Genomic DNA, 19,750 nt, shown 5'->3' with positions numbered 1-19,750 from the left:
CTGACTGTGGACCGGCGCGGGTGGTGTCGGATACAGAACTTGACCCTCCTACGTCACCTGCGGCTGCCGCTTCCTTGCCCGTCAGCCGACGCAAGTTGCGCGTTCAGCCGAACGTCAATGCTGTTCTTAAAAAACCGAAACGTAAGGGATCCGCGGAAGGGGGTAGCAGTCCCCCTCCCTCGGATGCCTCCGTCTCCCCTGATATGGACTGTGATGTTGATGCGTCGGTGTAGGTGGTTTCTTCTCTCGCTTTTCTCTCCATGGTTCAAGCATACACCTTTATTACCTTAAATGTTAACCGTATTGAGTCTCTCGTTCGCAGTGCCTCTTTGCGGCAGTTTCTCTACGACTCCTGTGCGGACGTAGTATTTTTGCAGGAAGTATTGTTTTCTGATCTCTCTCTACCTGGATTTCAAACTGTTTTTAATGTCGCACCGGAAAATTCAACAGGAACTGCTCTTTTCTTTCGAGAAGGTATTCCTGTTACTGACATTGAATTCCTTGACTCTGGCCGTGGGATTGGTTGTCGTCTTTTTGATATCTGCCTAGTTGTTTTGTATGCCCCCTCTGGTTCGGGTCGCACTGTGGCTCGATTGCGCTTTTATAAGGAAGAGCTTATTTATCTTTTGCGCAAGAGTCCTCGGAGTCTTCTGCTCGGAGGCGATTTTAATTGTGTTTTACGCCCTGAAGACCAGTCCCCCAATTTTAATTATTGCCGAGATTTACATGACTTGGTACGTACGATGCACCTGCGTGATGTTTGGGAACACAAATATCCAACCCTGGTGAAATTTACGTATTTTACCGCGTCCTCATGCAGTAGACTCGACAGATTCTACTTCTCTGATTTTTTATGTGATAACATTCTTTCTGTCGATGTTATTCCTACTAGTTTTTCTGACCATTGTGCTTTTACTGCAACTGTAAATCTTAGTCACCAACCAGCAAAACTTTATCGTTCCCAGTGGATGTTAAATGTTTCCCACCTTGCCGACAGTGCCATTGATGAAGTTGTAAGTGCCGTGTGGGAGCGATGTCTTCGCTCTGTCCCGCGTTACCCCTCCTTGCTCGTTTGGTGGACTGCGTTTGCCAAGCCCAAGATTCGTCAGACTTTGATTTTTTACTGTGCCGCAAGGGCGCGTGATTTTAAGAACACGTATGAATTTTACTACTCTGTCCTGCGTGAACTGTATGACGCGGCGGGTCCTTCTCTTCTGCGGATCCATGATGTTCGTCGTATTAAAGCCAAGCTCTTGACCCTCAAACGACGACAGTTGGATGGTCTGCGAGTAAAGTCGAAAACTCACTCTCTTGTTGAAGGTGAACTGACTTCTTTGTACCACCTGCTGCGGCATCAGACTCGACGTCGTCGCTCCTTCATCTCTTCTCTTATGGTGGATGATGGACGACAGCTTATTGCACAGGAGGATATGACTCGTGCTCTTCATCAGTATTACGCTAATCTCTATTCTGCCGATGATTCTGGTGCGTCACTTTCTGATGATGTCCTTGAGGATCTTCCTGCGACGATCACGCCTGACGCGAACGGCGACTTTCTCCGGGAGTTGCAGGTAGATGATGTTTTTGATTTTATTGCTCACTCTCCGTCCGGTAAATCGCCGGGTCCAGACGGCCTGCCTAAAGAATTTTATCTCCGTTTTTGGCCTCTTTTGGGTGGCAATTTCACTCAGATTTTAAATTAGATTGTCAGGGGGATGGATGTGCCAGCCGATTTTAATAGGGAAAATTGTTTTAATTCCGAAGTCCACTGGTCGTTTATCTGCTGCCAATCTTCGTCCGCTCACATTGCTGAACTTTGATTACAAGACATCTGCTAGAGCGTTCAATAGTCGATTGTCTTCACTGCTTCGGGGTGTGATTTATGCACATCAATGTTGTTTTCCTGGTAGATCTATTCTGACCCCAGTAGCCGAATATCGGTATGTTGTCTCGGTTGCGGCGGTTACAAATGTTCATTGTGCCTTTGCTTTCCTCGATTTTTATAAGGCTTTTGATCACGTCAGTCATGTGTTTTTAGATCGTGTTTTAGATACAATAGGTTTTAACGCTTCATCACGTGGTGTTCTTGGCAATTTGTATAGGGGAATAACTGCTCGGGTGTCAGTCAATGGGCAGCTGACGCCGCCCATTGCTATCCGCCGAGGGGTACCTCTGGGTAGTCCGCTCTCTATGTCTCTATTCATATTGTCCCTGGAACCGCTGCTTCGGACTCTTGCTTTCAAGCTTCAGGGTATGACCCTCTCTGGTGGGAAGCTCACTGTTAAGGCGTACGCGGACGATGTCGTTGTTCTCCTCCGTCAACGTGATGATAGCACATTGTTGAAAGGGGCAGTTGATGCATACTGTTGTGTCTCTGGAGTGCGTCTCAATCAGGGTAAATTTAAGTTCCTTGACATTCGAGGGTTTCGCGATGCTGGTGTCCCTTGGGCCACTTTTGTCGATCGCCATACGTTATTGGGGATTACCATTGATCGGTGTCCTATAAAAATGGCGGCTCTTAATTGGAAATCTGTCACCGAGAAGATACAGGGGGCTCTGATGGTCCATGAGCAGCGCTCTGCTACCATTTTGCAAAAAGTCAGAATTTTAGACACATACGTGTTATGTAAAGCCTATTATGTTGCTCAGCTGTTCCAACTTCCCATTATGGTGGCGAAAAGGTTGCGCCAATTATCTCGCAGGTTTATATGGAAGGGTCATCTATTCAAGTTGCGTTACGAGGTTATGACGAAACCGCGTATCTCCGGAGGCTTGGACCTCACTGACATTACTCGCAAGGCATCTGCCTTGTACGTCCGCCGTACGACTCTAATTGTTACGCAAGAAGTGACTTCAATTACATCCAGACTTTTTACTGTTCTGCGTCCGAAGAGCCTTGCTCCACCTGTCGACGTCGGTCGCCTCAATTTTAAGTTGAAACACGTCCGGGAATTTTATATTGCGGTTAGTTACCTCGGTGACGTCTTCTTGCGACGACCGGTGCCAACGACCAAGAGCTTGATTGCCCGTTGTGAGTGGCTGGCTGGTCCCAATCGAATCGAACTGGCGTCTCCATCAGTGTCCTGGAGGAACGTCTGGAAGAATGTTAGTCTGCCGATCCACTCTATGGCTGTGGCGTCCACGTGGTATAGGGTACTTAATGGTTTGGTCCCCACCAACGTACGACTGCACCGTATTGGTTTTTCCGACACGGACAACTGCACTCGGTGTGGTCTCCTGGACACACTTGAGCATCGATTCACCTGCAGTGGGCACCTTGCTAATTGGCTTTGGCTCAGGAAACAACTGGCTTTTGTCACTAGGACTGCTGAAACCGCTTATACCATTGACATCATCGTACGGCCCGAATCTTCCTTTTATCCGCGAACGAAGCTCAATACCGTTATGTGGTTGCTTGGACACTTCATACATTTTGTCAATAGTTGTCATGAAGAGGATGAACACCTAACGTTTCGGCAGTACATCGTTACTGCTTACTGGAACCGATTGCGCTTGCCAGGACTCCGTAAAAATTTTGCAAATATGCTTAGCCTGACATTTGAAGGGGTGGGGGGGGGGGGGGGGGTGTTGGCTAAGATCGCCTGTGTGAGCCGATTTCTTTTATACTGTAGCTGGTTTTGTCGCCTTTATGTAAAATTCTTCTCTACACCTGGACTGAAGTTTACGTGGACCTTTAGGGCGAACAAGAGAAACAAACGCAAGACCAAGAACCGAGACAGTAGGGGAAAGTACGACGCCGTTGTAGAGGTGCCATTCGGAAACAGGACGGTGGAATCATCGTGGCCAGGCCTCGGGTTTCGACCCCTGCCCGCTTTGTTTCCGTAGGCCTGAATCTGATTGTCACCCCTAACTTTTAAACAATGGCAGACGAAAACGACACAAAATAATGGTAAAAAAAAAGAAAAGAAAAACGGGGCAGAGCACTGGTCTTGTAAACCAGGGGTCAATAAAAAAAAACTGGCTAGGATACCTGCCTCTCACCCAGTATTAAAAAAAAAAAAAAAAGTGGTAGAGCACTGGTCTAGTAAACCAGGGGTCGTGGGTTCCATCCTCACAGGAGGAAGACGAATTTTGGAAATCAGTTGCTCATCGTGGCCGTATAGCAAACAGTATCTGTGATGACGAACAATTAGCGACAGGCGTTTTATTAAGAATTACTCTCAGATGTGATTAAGGCGAATAAAAAAAAAAGTGGCTAGGATTACTGGCTCTCACCCAGGAGGCCCGGGTTCGATTCTCGGTACCGGAAATGCGCATTTTGTTGCTCCCCTTATGCGACTTGTCCCGACTTAGCTCGACTGACGCTCCGCTGACGCTTGCAGAAAATATGTTTCGCGGCCTCAAGTGACGGCACAAAAAAAAAAAAGTGGTAGAGCACTAGTCTAGTAAACTAGGGTCGTGAGTTTCATCCTAACAGGAGGAAGACGAATTTTGGAAATCAGTTGCGCAACGTGGCCGTATAGCAAACAGTATCTGTGATGACGAACAGTTAGCGAAAGGCGTTTTATTAAGAATTACTCTCAGATGTGATTAAGACGAATGGCGCAGATAAAGCATTTGCGAAAGCGGTACAGCATAAGGTGGGACGAGGCAGTCTGAATTACATTTTGTAGATGTATTTCTCACATATATCAGAGCCTCTCGCGGTCGTACGTCGTCGTCGTCGGTCGTCGGTCGTCGCCGCCGCCGCTTCTGCAGAAGTAGCAAATGGCCATCGTAGCAAATGCGGCTAGGGACGCCCTGCCTTCGATTCCGAATGCACAAAGTGTGTGGTCTTGTTTCCCAGACTATATTTGGTCGGTCTCGTAAGAGGTTGAATGTAACGAATGGGTGGGAAAGAGCAAGGGGCAGCGGCTGTGTAGGACGAAAACACAAATCCTCAGGGGTGTGAGCGTTTCAAGATGAGTCGTATACAAGTTATACTTGGTCGTCAGAGACCGTGTGGCCTAATGGATAAGGCGTCGGACTTCGGATCTGAAGATTACAGGTTCGTATCCTGTCACGCTCGTGTTTTTCCAGTTCTGAAAAAGAAACATAGAGTTTTAATGTAGCAATTGAGCAGTACGAAACCGTCTGAATGTTGCTGTTGACCATTTTCTGCTTGGAGATGCTCTTGAGTTTGAGACACACACAACAAGACCGGTGTTAACTAGCGAAATGGTCGGCAGAGTGCTGTCACCGCGAGTTTTCACTGGCACTTGCACATCTAAAACAACGTCGGAAAGTAACTCGTTCGGCTTTTGAGTCACATCAAGTATGTGTGTTAATTTTGACGCCACTAGCTCTGCAGGTTGTCATGCAATTCTTTTTCCTCTCAGAAATGATTATGAAATAAAAGTGAAGTACGTGACGAGTGTGACGTTAGGAAAACATTAGGCAGCATGGAGAGATTCTGTATCGGACCACCCAACCCAAACGAGTACTATGTGACGTGCTACCCGCCAGGAATTCACCGAGGGAACCGGCTAGCTCAGTCGGTACAGCATGAGACTCTTAATCCCAGGGTCGTAGGTTCGAGCCCCACGCTGGGCGGAGCGGAATTTTGTTCCGCTGCAGATGTAAATTGCCGTTTTTCTGATTAACGTGATGTAATGGAAATAGCAACTTTAAAGTTTGCCTACGTCTCTGTCAGTCGCCAGGACATCTTTCGATTGTCAGTAGCACCGTTTTCGTTAAATTAGCGAGATCCGACATGTGCGAGAAAATTGTTGCATCTTGTGGTGGTATCCTAACGTTTAAACATAGCGATGGAAATGTGGGAGAAGTTGTTGTTTCGCATGCCGGCCTAGGAATACGGACTGTTCGAATTTTTGAACTTCCATTTGAAATAACCAGTGAACAGATAAACGCAGTGCTTTGTCCTTACGGTAAAATCATAAGCAATATTGCGGAACGCTGGTCTAGTGCACATAAATTCCCAGTTCTTAACGGGGTGCGGCAATTAAGAATCGAGCTGCAGAAGCACATCCCGTCTTATGTTCACGTTTGCGGGTATCGTGCGATAGTAATGTACGATGACCAGCCTCGAACATGTCCAGCATGCAACTCGACAGGTCACGTGCAAGCCGAATGCATGCAGAGGCGAGTGGCGCAGCTGCCTATCGGCGGGGCTGCCACGCCCCCCTGAATGACAACACTGTCTGTAACGTATGTGGCCGTGGCGCGTGGGCTTTCGGCTACACCCACGGTCCCAGAAGTTAGTGAAACCACTGAACTGCCTGCGACTGTGAGACGAATAGAGACTGCTGAAACGCCTGATCAGAGTCAACCTAAACCAGTAGAAATATCGACGTCTATCGTAGTCACCGAAGAACGGGCATCTGCGTTGCAAACGGCTGCGTCTCCACCGGCCTATGCTACTCCACGGGGGGAATCTCAAGTAGGTGATGATAAAAGCCCACAAAAGTGTGCATCTCCCAGAAAAACTAAAAAACGGAGAGTTGCCCGCCAGGGTGCCGAACTGATTGCACCGGTTCTGCGCGAAAAGGCTAAACAGATCGGTGAACAAATCAGTGCAAAAGCATCTGATAGCACAAACCATGATCATAACTCAGCTAGTTTACCATCAGTCCTTGACAATGTCTCAGATGCTCTACCTCTGAACCCCGAACAGTCAGCTACACTTCGAGCCGACCGTGATAACCACATGATCGACCTCTATCCTGTTGAAGCGTCAATAACCACCTCGACAGGCCCACAGCCAACTAGTTGGGCAGACGATACAGAATCCAATGTCGAAGTAGACAGTATGGATACTTCAGAAACGGTGACAGCCATAACTTAGGTCCCCAAGGACGACGATGTTAATGAGAAAGATAACGCCTCGACAGAAACTACTGTGCAAAAAGAACTCGCGACTGATCCATTTTCAAACGGAGAATATTTTTAACTGTGCCTTTACAGTGACTGTCCATAGATGTTTTTAAATTGCTTGCACAGTGCATTTTCGACGTGGTTTGCTTTTCCAGCGCTATTTATGATTGATATTGGACGGATTTTAGGCATTGCTTCTGTTTAGTCACCCACAATTCAGCCACAGGCCTATCGACTTGCTACTCTAAATATTAATACGTAGCGCTTGTAAATTACAACATTTAAAGGACTTTTTATATGCAGCTGATGTAGACATTTTATTTGTCCAAGAAGTGACAGAGGTCGGACTTGATTGCATACCAGGTTATAATGTGATTACTAATCCTGGAGCCGGTTGTGAACTAGGTACAGCTTTTATTGCCAAGGAAAGTATTATTATCACTGACGTCACAGAATTGCCGAACAGTAGGGGCATTGCGGGCACTTTTTATAACAACAGACTAATTAATGCATATGCCCCATCCGGTTCCAGTAATAGACGTCAAAGAGCAGATTTTTTTAAAGGAGAAATAGTTCCTCTCTTTGGCGTCCGCCATGACAATGTTATCTTCGGAGGTGACTTTAACTGTGTCATCAGTGCAAAGGACCTGACTCCCAATCTTAACAGATCACTTGAACTGGAACGAATTGTACGAGACTTACGCTTAATTGACTCTTGGGAGCTCAAGCATGGGGCTGCACCTGGGTTTACCCATATTACGACCCATTCGGCAAGCCGTCTCGATCGAATTTATGTCACACCTAATTTGAGGAATAACATTCTGCAGTGAGAAGTATGGCCAGTGGCGTTCTCAGATCATGCTGCATACATCTGTACTATCACTCTAGACCGACAACGAACGTACCGATACAGGGGCCTGTGGAAATTAAATATTTCACATCTTCAAGACTCGGCGTGTCAAGAAGCCTTCCTCCAAACCTGGCGAGAATGTGAACAAAGATTTGCCTCTTACAATACAGCCATTGATTGGTGGCTCAGGTGCGCCAAACCTAAAATTAGGTGGTGTATCATGAACTACGCACGGGAAAAGAGCTTTTGGCTTCACAGGACGATCCATTTCTATTTTCATTGTCTGCGGGAACTGTATGCGCTCGGCACTTCGGCCGTCGAGCAATGTAAACGAATTAAGAAAATCCAGGCCAAAATCCTAACCCTAAGGAGGACGCAGCTAGAAGGCTACAAAGTCAGGTCGCGGTTCCAGACTACTGCACACCAAGAATTCACCTCAGTCTACCATATGATCCAAGAAAGTAGGAAAGGATCCCGTAAAATTCTGACGGAGTTAACTGCTGAGGATGGCGCAACGCTGACTACACACAATGAGATTAAGGCGGCGGTGCTAAACTACTTCACCGCCTTGATGTCAAAAATAGAAGTTAACGTGCAAGTGCGGGACGATCTTTTGAATAATTTGCACAACAGAGTCAGTCTCGCGAACGCGGAACAGCTATTAGCCGTGGCAACCGAAGACGACGTGGAATATGTCATCTGGGAAAGTGCTAAGAATAAATCCCCCGGACCTGACGGAATTCCCGCCGAATTCTATCAAAAATTCTGGAACACCATAAAGGCGAAGATCACTTGCATGTGTAACGAACTTCTAGACCACAACAACGTGATCCCCACCAGCTTCTGTGAAGGCGCAATCGTTCTAATTAAAAAAAACTCAGGCGGTGCCAACGTAAAAAATCTAAGACCGATAACGCTGCTCAACAGCGACTATAAAATCTTTGCGAGACTATTGGCCCAAAGGCTGAAATCCACGATGACCAGCATCAATTGACCTTACCAGACCAGTGTGGGCAAGGATCGGAAAATTCAACAGACTTTATGCGACTACCGTGATTTAATCTCCATTGCGGAAGTCTGTAAACTGAAATGTGCCATCATGTCCTTAGATTTCGACAAAGCCTTTGACAGGGTAAACCACCAGTATCTCTTTCGTACCATGTCTGCCATGGGTTTTCCACCTGGGTTCGTTGCCATTATACAACAGATGGTAGCGACTAATTCATCCAGAATCTTCATCAATGGCCAGCCTACACGAGCAATAGAGATAGTCAGTTCCGTCAGGCAGGGCTGCCCAATGTCCATGGCGCTTTTTGCGATTGCCATTGAGCCTTTGTTAGCTACCCTGACGAAAAGTTTACAGGGCATCGTCATACATGGATCCCGAGTTGTGTGCAAGGCGTATGCAGACGATGTCGGTTTCCTTATCATAAATAGAACTGAAGTGGAAACCGCACTACAGACAGTCAGGCAATATGAGCAAGCGTCCGCTGCACAACTAAACTGGACAAAGTCTGGAATATTCAATATTGGCCGCGGCCTAGGATCGCGCCCTCACAGGCAACTACGTCAGCTGAAGATCTTCAAGTGTCTTGGAATTGATTTTCAGCGTAGTATCCGGCACACAATTGCAACCAACTATAGAAAGCTTCTACAGACTATTCGTGCCGGCATACGGGAACACAGTGTACGAAAACTAAATGAAATTCAGAAAGTCACGGTCGCAAATGTATATCTCACCTCAAAACTTAATTATATCGCTCAAATTTTACCAATGTCTGCACTCACTGCAAAACGAATTATGTCAGCATTAGGACAGTTTGTCAGCCATCGTCACATTTTTAAAGTTCAGTTTGACACCTTAACGCTGGCCACAAAAAATGGTGGCTTAAAGCTTGTCGATGTTGGAAAGAAGGCGCAAGCTTTATACACATCAAAAACTTTCCACCAATGGAAACACTCAGCTGATAGTCTCGCTGCTCACCTGCTTACTGAGATAGCTCCGGCCGACCTCAGTCCACCCATCACGGTGCAACATATTCCAAACGGACTTTATCATTTAAAACGGTTTTTATTGGAGTACAGTTATGCACAGACAAGAATCGCCGTACAAGCAATGACGGCAGTGAAACGCGTGTACCAGGAACTCATTAAAGATAAGAAGCCAAATAACGTCGAAGACAAATACAATTTTTACGACTGGAAGGTAATCTGGGTGAACATCCATTGTCCACAATAGCCGTCAGCAATGCAAGCCACTTGGTATTTCGCAGTTAACAGAAAATTGGCCATTAACTCCAAACTACATAACATACACCTCGCAGAATCACCTTTATGCATCACGTGTAATTTAATAGATACTGATGAACACAGATTTGTGTGCGACAAAGTAAAAGATATATGGGCATATATCACGAACAAGTTGGCGCTCATCAGCAGAACATCTCCCAGATATATAACGCCTGCTGCCTTTCTAACGCCGGATGATACTCCGTACCCACGGACGAGAAGGAACGCACTAAACTGGTTAAAATCCGCTACAGTACACTACTTATTTACAAAAGAAGAAAAGAGTAAAGAAGACTTCTGGGTCTATCTTACAACTCAGCACCATCTGCTAATGAAAACACAAAACTACAAGGATCACTTCGCCAACTACCTGCTCAAAACTGTGACGTAAAATAAAGAAACTAACAGGTCAACTGATTGAATTTCATGTTACAGAACGTTCAGCAGATATTCACTGCAAAAAGGCGGACCATCTATAAGGCGAATAATATATCATGTTGACCGACTCCCAAGTTACAACCATATTGAAGGATTCGATTGGCAAGATTTTCAAGCTTCATCTCGTAAGCAGAAGAAAAATAATAATAATAAAAAAAATGGATAAGGCGGCGGTCTTCGGATCCAAAGATTGCAGGTTCAAATCCTGTCACGGTCGTTTTTTTCCAGTTCTGAAAAAGAAACATACCGTTTTAGTGTAGCAATTGTGCTGTACAAAAACCGTCTGAATGTTGCTGTTGACCATTTCCTGCTTGTAGATGCTCTTGAGCTTGAAACACACACAACAAGACCGGTGTTAACTAGCGAAATGGTCGGCAGAGTTCCGTCGCCGCGAGTTTTGACTGGCACTTGCACATCTAAGACAACGTCGGAAAGTAACTCGTTCGGCTTATGAGCCACATCAAGTATGAGTGTTAATGTTGACGCCACTAGCTCTGCAGGTTTTCATTCAATTCCTTTACCTCTCAGAAATGATTATGAAATAAAAGTGAAGTACGTGACGAGTGTGACGTTAGGAAAACATTAGGCAACATGGAGAGATTCTGTATGGGACCACCCAACCCAAACGAGTACTGTGTGACGTGCTGCCCAGCACATATTTACCGAGGCAGCCCGGCTAGGTCAGTCGCTAGAGCATGAGACTCTTAATTTCAGGGTCGTGGGTTCGAGCCCCACACTGGGCGAAACGGAATTTTGTTCCGTTGCAGATGTAAATAACCGTTTTTCTGATGAACGTGATGTAATGGAAATAGCAACTTTAAACTTTGCCTACGTCTCTGTCAGTCGCAAGGAAACTGTATTTGAAGGTGAAGGTGATTTTGTAGACATGTGAGAAAGACATTTTCTGAAATGCAAGTGGTGTTGGTTAGAGAGTACATCGGTTACGTGTCAGATGTGTAGCCAAGCAGTAATGGTTCGGCAAAGCTGCAAATATAAGTCGGTGATATGAAGTGTTGTCAGCTTAAGACTGATGATCGAGACGACCGTAAGGACGAAGTACACAAAAGAACCGCTAGGCCGCGCCTCTTTAGCTCAGTGGAAGTCGCGCCTGTGACACCGTGCTGATCGGACGTGTAAAGTGCTCCACTCCGCCACGTGTTTACAAGTCGTGATAACAACTTAAGTTTTCTCTTTATCGTGAAGTACTTTTATTTAGTGTATATTGTTCTTGAGTTTGATTTTCATTCTTGTGTTCTTCTAGCGGTTCCTTTGCTAGTTATCGTTTTGCAATGTCCAGGTTATTTCCGAGAAAGTGTACACTCTGATTTGAATTTGACAAGTCTACCCGTTCTGTGCAGCCTAGTTCCTTGGAAATACCAGATTGGGTTGTGGATGTCACTGGAATTACCTCTGATCAAGTGCACACGGCGTATTATGATACCGAGCAATATTGCTTCTTTGTAAAATTGCTGAATCCTGTATTACTGGAAAAGATTCTGACGAAACACGGAGGGAGAGCTGTTTTTCGACACCGGGACGAGTCTGTAAGTACTGTGCTCATTTCCAATGCCGATGTGGAGTATACCAATGTGCGTATCTTTAACCTACCCCTTGAAGTAGAAAATTGTTATCTGAAGGAAGTTCTGTCCAAATTCGGGGATATTAAGCAGATTCGTAACGAACGGTGGTCAAACCAGCACAGGTTACAATGTTACAGTGGCGTCCGATCAGTAGAAATGCATATAAAGCAGAATATACCCTCGCATGTTACCGTTTGTGACTATAGGGCTCATGTTACTTACAGTGGCCAAACTCCCACATGCCATATATGTAATGAGAGTGGTCACCTGCGTCATGACTGTCCCAGGCGAATGTTTGTGCTAAAAAATTCGCTACAGAAGCGTAAAAGTCTTACGTTGGCTGATGTAGTTTCGGATAACCCTATCGTAGAGGGTGAGGTCCCTAGTTCTGCCGTACCTTCGGAAGAGCTAAAAGAATTTCGCCCTGAAGAGTTTCCAGCTCTGGTTAGGAGAGACAATGGTGCTAAGCCACCCGCGAAGGTCGATGCCACGACTAATAAGAGGCGTTGAACTTGTGACAGCCGTGACTCTGATGATAAAACCTTCAGTGCGCACGAGACCGCGGAATCGGTCGTACGGGGGATCGCTTCGGATACTAAAGTTATAACCGGTGCAGCGATTGTGGACGATTCTTCTACCGCAATTTCAAGCGTCGATACTTCCGTCGACGCCGTTCAGTTACCACAGGCTCATGTCTCAGAACTTCCGTAACAGCACACTCAGGAAAGTCAACAAGTAGATGTGGCTCACGTATCTACTGGAAGTACTCACATCGCGGCTCGCCGTGATGGTATACAAACAATGTCTCCGGGAGCGGACGGTACACAACACGTGGCAACTGCTCCGACCCTAGCCTCAGAACAACATGAATGTCAGCAACTCCGCGACGGTATACAAACACAGCAGCCTGGGACTGTCAGTGACAACAAACAACTTCGGGCAGCGAGTGTTGCCAAACAAGCTGATAGTGAAAGTGGTGGCTCAGCTGATCGCTCGCCAGCGGTTTCGGCGCATACGCTCCCGGCGCAAGATGTGTCGGGAGAGACGATTGACATCACCCAAGACCCTCCCACACCTCCAACTGCAGCGGTGCTGCAGAGTGTCCGTCACAGGATCCGAGTACCACCCAATGTTAATGCTGTCCGGAAAAAGAGTAAAAACAAAGATGCAAGAGATCAACTCAGTGACGTTCCAGACAGGAATTCCGCGGCCGCTACTCACATGGAATGGCATGGAGATGTGGGCAATTAACGGCAGTTGATCCCTCCTTCTCTCAGACGTCCTGTTATTATGTCACAGGCCTATACGATCACGACCCTCAATATTAATAAAATCAGATCAGAAGAGAAACTGCATGCAATAAAACAATATCTATATGAGCCCGGTACTGATATACCACTTTTGCAGGAGGTGTCGATGCCACAATTTACTCTTCCTGGGTTTGTCGGCATTGCAAATTTTTCCCTGGAAACGACCGTGGGCACCGCAGTCTTAATTAGAGAAGGGATTCCAGTTACTCAGATCGACAAATTGGAATCGGGTAGAAGGATCGGGATCACCGTTTTCGGCGTCACCATCATCAACTTGTACGCACCTTCTGGTAATACCTATAGAGCGGAACGAGCTACTTTTTTTCTTTCGGAAAAATCCCCGACACATTATCATTGGTGGTGATTTTAATTGTGTCTTATCCAGGAAAGATCAGTCCCCAACTTTTAATTATTCGTCTGAATTAAAGCGCCTCGTGACCGACCTCAAACTTAAAGATGCTTGGGAAATTAGGTACCCGACATTGGTACGCTTCACTCACATCGTCGCAAATTCCTGTAGCAGAATCGACCGGATTTATGTTTCCGATGTTATCGAGAATGATTTATTAAAAGTAGAGACGATCCCCTCCAGTTTCTCCTATCACAGTGGTGTCATCGCGTGCTTGAAACTACTTCCCCAGCCCACGCGATGGTATAAAGATCAATGGAACCTGAATGTGTCTTTGTTATCGGATGTTGAGCTGGAGGAGGGGGTGCGTCGTGCTTGGGAGCAGTGCTTGCGCGCTACTCACAAGTTTCGCAGCACTATAGAGTGGTGGACTCCGCAGGCAAAGCCGAAACTGCGAAAAGTTATCATGTCATTCGGAATTGAAAGGGCGGCGGAAATCAAAAAGACGATGGAATTTTATTACACAATCTTACGGGACCTGTACGATCGTGCAGACGCGACGGCCACCAGAATTGACGACATTCAGAAAATAAAGGCAAAATTAATCAGTCTGAAGAGGTTGCAAATCTAAAGTGACGTCGGTCAGAGATGATGAAGCAGCGGCTCTGTACCACCTAGTCAAACATACAAGGAACAGGAGGCGGACTTTTATTGACGCCCAGCAACTCGAGGATGGAACAACGGTTGACACACAACGAGAGATTGTCACAGCACTGCACAACTATTTTGTCAACACCTACGCATCAGTGACTCTACACAATGACTGCTATGATGGACTGTTTAGTGCCATTTCATCTACCGTAACTAGGGAAGACAATGACTCTATCTCGTTGGCCTTCAGTAATAAAGATGTTTTGGGGGTTGTCTGCAGTTCGCCGATTGGGAAATCGCCGGACCCTGATGGCTTACCAATTGAATTTTACAAGCAATATTGGCACATCATCGGGGACAAAATCACTCACGTCGTGAACGAAGTCTTGCAAGGAACGTCTGTCCCACCCTTCTTTAAGGAATGTAAAATTGTGCTTCTCCCTAAAAACAGAGGTACTAAAACTATCACCAATTTCCGGCCAATATCGTAGTTAAACTCGTATTATAAGATCGTGGCTCGCGCAATTAACATGAGACTCACGCCACTCACTGCTAAAATCATTGGCCAACAGCAGACATGCGCCTTCAGGAGAACAATTCTGCAAACGGCTGCTTTTTACCGCGACGTCATTGCGTTAACGAACGCTAGTAACATGAAATGTGGGCTGATCTTTCTTGATTTTTTTAAAGCTTTTGATCTCGTAAATCATGCTTACCTTCTCGAGACTATGCAAAGATTGGGCTACTCTCGGAACACGATTGACATGATTAAAAACGCGGCCATGGGAATCACTGCAAAACTTTCTGTCAACTCACAACTGACGCGACCAATACCAACCAACCGAGGGGTTCCACAAGGGATCCCTCTGTCTATGTTGCTTTTTGTACTTTTCCTTGAACCTCTGTTACAACAGTTGCAGACGAAACTCACTGGGATTACAATTTCTGGGGTAAAAAGTGTAATCGGAGCTTATGCCGACGATGTGGGTGTGGTGATTCGCGATGTCGATGATGTCACCGTATTAGAGGCTGAACTTCGGAAATACTGTCTGGTGTCAGGGGCGCAGTTAAATGAACACAAAAGCAAATTTCTGAACCTCTGTGGCCTCCAGCATTTGCGTGTTGATTATGCTAAACAAGTCAGAGAACACAAGGCTCTGGGGATCATGTTGACGGCGTCCTCTCTACAGATGATAGCGGCTAACTGGCGAGATGTAGCACGTAAAATAAATGGAGCCCTAATTGATAATTACCATCGCAGCCTCAACCAATTTGATCGCATTCAACTTATCAATGCCTGTATCTTATCAAAAGCCTACTACATGGCGCAGCTTCTGCCGCTCCCTGCTGTCACTGCTAGAAATATTATGTCGACGATAACAAATTTTATTTAGCGCGTGGAAATTTTTCGTGTATCTGCCAAAACTGCTACACTCCACCCCCTGAACGGAGGGATGGGCTTAGTCGACATCAAGAAAAAGGCAGCGGCTCTCTATGTCACAAGGACGGTCTCTATCCTTACCAACTGCCCTTCGGGCATTACGGCGCAATTATTCTATGCTGTCAGGCCGCAAAGTCTTGACCCCCCGCTGAACATTCAGACCATCAGTTACAAGCTCAAATACATCCGCGACTATTTCCTTGCATGCAGCTACATCAGTCAAGAGCTTAAATTCTCGACATTTAGCAGCTACAGCAATATTGGCATACTGGCGACAACATGAAGGATCAAATCCAATTGTTACGAAGTGCAGTGGCATCAACTGGGATATAGTGTGGCGTAATTTCAGTTCCAGGATCCTTACTTCAGCCGCTCGAACTGCATGGTACAAAGCAATCAATGAAGTGATTAGTACAAGTGAGAGGCTATATAAAATCGGACTCAGTGATACAACTCTGTGCCATAGCCGTCAACTGGTGGATACCGTTATGCACCGTTATACCTGCGGAGAACGTGCACGAAATTGGGGTTGGCTGAGAGAAAAACTAGCCATTATTACGAGGACCACAACCACCAACATACCTTCAACTATGTTGTCTCGACCCGACGTGCGATTTTATCCGCCGTCGAAAAATAATGTAGTTATGTGGTTGCTGGGCACTTATTCCAGCTATGTTTTTAATAAACTTGGTGGTGACGATCACTTAGAATTCAAGCTGTTTATGGACATCGAATTCGCAAAAACCTGCAGATATCCTAATCATGGCAACATTTTCGGCAATATGCTTAAATTAACATTTAATAGAATGGGTATAGGGTGAGACATGTGAGTGTAAGTGGGTGGGCCCGGGCCGCAGGACACCAGTGGTACCACGAAGAGGCCCCACTGCTCCTGTCACGCGTCCTGGTTCCCACCCCCGCTACTCGCAGACTCCAGTACGAAGGAAAATGAGGACAATTCTTGTGTTAGCAACGGAGCTATTTTTTTTTCTATACTTCTCCAGAAGCAATCAGAGACAAGCAAAGAAGAGTGTTTTAGTTGTTGATAAAAACAAAAGCTCAGTTGGGAGAGCGTTAGACTGAAGATCTAAAGGTCCCTAGTTCGAACCCGGGTATCGGCATGCGAACTTTTTGAAGCTGACACCTATGGAATTGCTCTGCCTTTGTGACAATGCAATTACCGCTGAGGATGTGAATTACTCCGCCCTGTAGCTGTTCCGATTGTCTAGTGCTTACAACAAGAGGGACATAGTACACACAGCCTGCAAAAAAATAAAAATAAAAAAAAAAGTGGCGGAGCGCTGGTCTAGTAAACCAGGGGTCGTGAGTTCGATCCTCACAGGAGGCAGACGAATTTTGGAAATCAGTTGTGCGTCGTGGCCGTATAGCAAATAGTATCTGGGATGACGAACAATTAGCGACAGGCGTTTTATTAAGAATTACTCTCAGATGTTATTAAGGCGAATAGCGCAGATAAAGCATTTGCCAAAGCGGTACAGCATAATGTGGGACGAGGCAGTCTGAATTATATTTTATAGATGTATTTTTCACATATCTCAGAGCCACTCGCGGTCGTCGTCGTCGGCGGCGGCGGCGCCGCCGCTTCTACAGAAGTATCAAATGACCATCGTAGCAAATGCGGCGAGGGACGCCCCGCCTTCGATTCCGAATGCACAAAATGTGTGGTCTTGTTTCCCAGTCTATATTTGGTCAGTCTCGTAAGAGGTTGAATGTAACGAATGGGTGGGAAACAGCAAGAGGCAGTGGCTGTGTAGAACGAAAAAACAATTCCTCAGGGGCGTGAGCGTTTCGAGATGAGTCGTATATAAGTTATACTTGGTCGTCAGTGACCGTGTGGCCTAATGGATAAGGCGTCGGACTTCGGATCCGAAGATTGGAGGTTCGAATCCTGTCACGGTCGTTTTTTCCAGTTCTGAAAAAGAAATATACTGTTTTAGTGTAGCAATTGAGCAGTACGAAACCGTCTGAATGTTGCTGTTGACCATTTCCTGCTTGGATATGTTCTTCAGCTTGAAACACACACAACAAGACCGGTGTTAACTAGCGAAATGGTCGGCAGAGTGCCGTCGCCGCGAGTTTTGACTGGCACTTGCACATCTAAGACAACGTCGGAAAGTAACTCGTTCGGCTTATGAGTCACATCAAGTATGTGTGTTAATATTGACGCCACCAGCTCTGCAGGTTTTCATGCTATTCGTTTACCTCTCAGAAATGATTATGAAATAAAAGTGAAGTACGTGACGAGTGTGACGTTAGGAAAACATTAGGCAGCATGGAGAGATTCTGTATGGGACCACCCAACCCAAACGAGTACTGTGTGACGTGCTACCCGGCACATATTCACCTAGGCAGATAGTTCCGCCGCGGCCGCGGCCGTGAGCAGACGTGCGGTAGTGGTCGCTTCGCCTGAGCTTGGCGTCGCCCGCAGCTGTTGGTACTGTAAGTAGTACCTCAAGAAAGTGATGGAAGATGAGTTGAGAGGTTACACTCTACGATTTTTATTTCCGTATGGATATGCTTGACCTCAGGTTCACGAACTCGTTGACTGGTTTTACGATCGTTTAGGACTGCGAGATGAAGAAGTTCTTGGCTTTTCATACGATTTTCTTGCGAACGCTGTGTATGTAAAATTTGTTAGTGACGATCCTTGCGTTCGTATTATGACCCTCACGGAGGGCACAGCGGATTTTGTGAATTCTAAAGGCGAAATATGCAAAGTGTCTGTTAGTCATGCTGGCCTAGGGCTACGAACCGTCCGGATATTTAATTTGCCTTTCGAAGTTAGCTTCGATAGAATTCGGCAAGCTTTGTCTCGCTACAGTAATGTCCTGCAAAATCATGCCGAGCAGTGGAGGGGTTACAGACATTTCAATGTAGATAATGGCTTTAGGAATGCGAAAATTGATTTGACGAAGCACATCCCGTTCAACATTTTGGTGCAGGGTTTTCGAGCGGTGGTGATGTACGAAGGACAACCGAGAACTTGTGTAATTTGTGGTTCTACCGACCATTTAAAATCTGCTTGTCCCCGTGTCCGGGCGGGTCGACGAAGAATGCAACATTGTCTTACGCCTCTCGATGGGCAAGATGACAATCGGTTGTCTTACGCCCAGACTCTCATGGAGTCGCCTGTGACACACCCGACGCTCCACCAACCGGCTGCGGTGACCCCAGACGCCGGCGCAGTTATTGTCAACAACTCTGTGACATCCCCCCAATGTCCCGTTCGTAGTGATGTCACCGATGCCGACAGCCACGCTGCACACCTGCAGGTTTCCACGACTGTCGGCCGTCGTGCCGACCATGCAGGACCGACTCCCGTCATTACTCCAACCATGTTCGCTGAGCTGAAACAGTTGTCGGATGGTGGCGACAGGTCGCACGTTTCTTGCACCCCTGACGTTGCGCCCCCCTCACCCCTCCCTCCCGGCAGTGACCAATCTGAGGAAGGCTCTACGCACAGCCTCTTGACGGATACCAAAACCGTTTCTGACGCCGACGCACCTCCCCAAAGAACGGGGAAATCTAAGCGGGCGGCACGGAAGCAGAGTGAGGGGGAGATACGCACTCTGGAAAAGAAACTGCAGCGCACCATAAAGCAGATCCGAAAAGACGGCAGTGACCGCGGCAGCACAGATGAAATGGGTTCCGTCGCCCGCCACGTGGGGGAGGCCGATATGGACATGCATGTCGACCGTCCGAGTCCTGAGCTCATGGATACTGGCCATCAGCATACGCCATCCGAAAAGTCTTGGGCTGACGACAGTGAATAAAACGGACCCTTCCTATCCCCACCATGCAAGATTACACACTTGCCACAGTTAATTTAAATCGGATCGCATCCGATGTCAAACTTAAATGTTTGACCGACTCTCTACATGCAGCAGATATCGATATAGTTTTTTTCCAAAAAGTTGTGTCACCCAAGGTTAGAGAAATACCTGGGTATGATGCCATATTAAATCTAGGCACTGAGACGGGAACTGC

The 19,750-nt window shown here is 46.5% G+C and overlaps 2 non-coding genes across 2 annotated transcripts; both read left to right on the top strand.

Moving 5' to 3' along the window:
• The first annotated feature begins 11,081 nt into the window (after nucleotides 1-11,081).
• Trnak-cuu (transfer RNA lysine (anticodon CUU)) lies at nucleotides 11,082-11,154 on the top strand. Its single transcript has one exon. It is a non-coding gene; the product is annotated as a tRNA-Lys (tRNA).
• A 6,436-nt stretch (nucleotides 11,155-17,590) lies between these two features.
• Nucleotides 17,591-17,663, top strand: Trnar-ucg (transfer RNA arginine (anticodon UCG)). The gene has a single exon. It is a non-coding gene; the product is annotated as a tRNA-Arg (tRNA).
• Nucleotides 17,664-19,750: the final 2,087 nt, after the last annotated feature.

The sequence above is a fragment of the Schistocerca gregaria genome, chromosome 8 (genome assembly GCF_023897955.1).
Source record: "Schistocerca gregaria isolate iqSchGreg1 chromosome 8, iqSchGreg1.2, whole genome shotgun sequence".
Taxonomy (NCBI): Eukaryota; Metazoa; Arthropoda; class Insecta; order Orthoptera; family Acrididae; genus Schistocerca; species Schistocerca gregaria.
The sequence above is the reverse complement of the archived record's forward strand: the minus strand, read 5'-3'. Positions and strand labels throughout refer to the sequence as shown.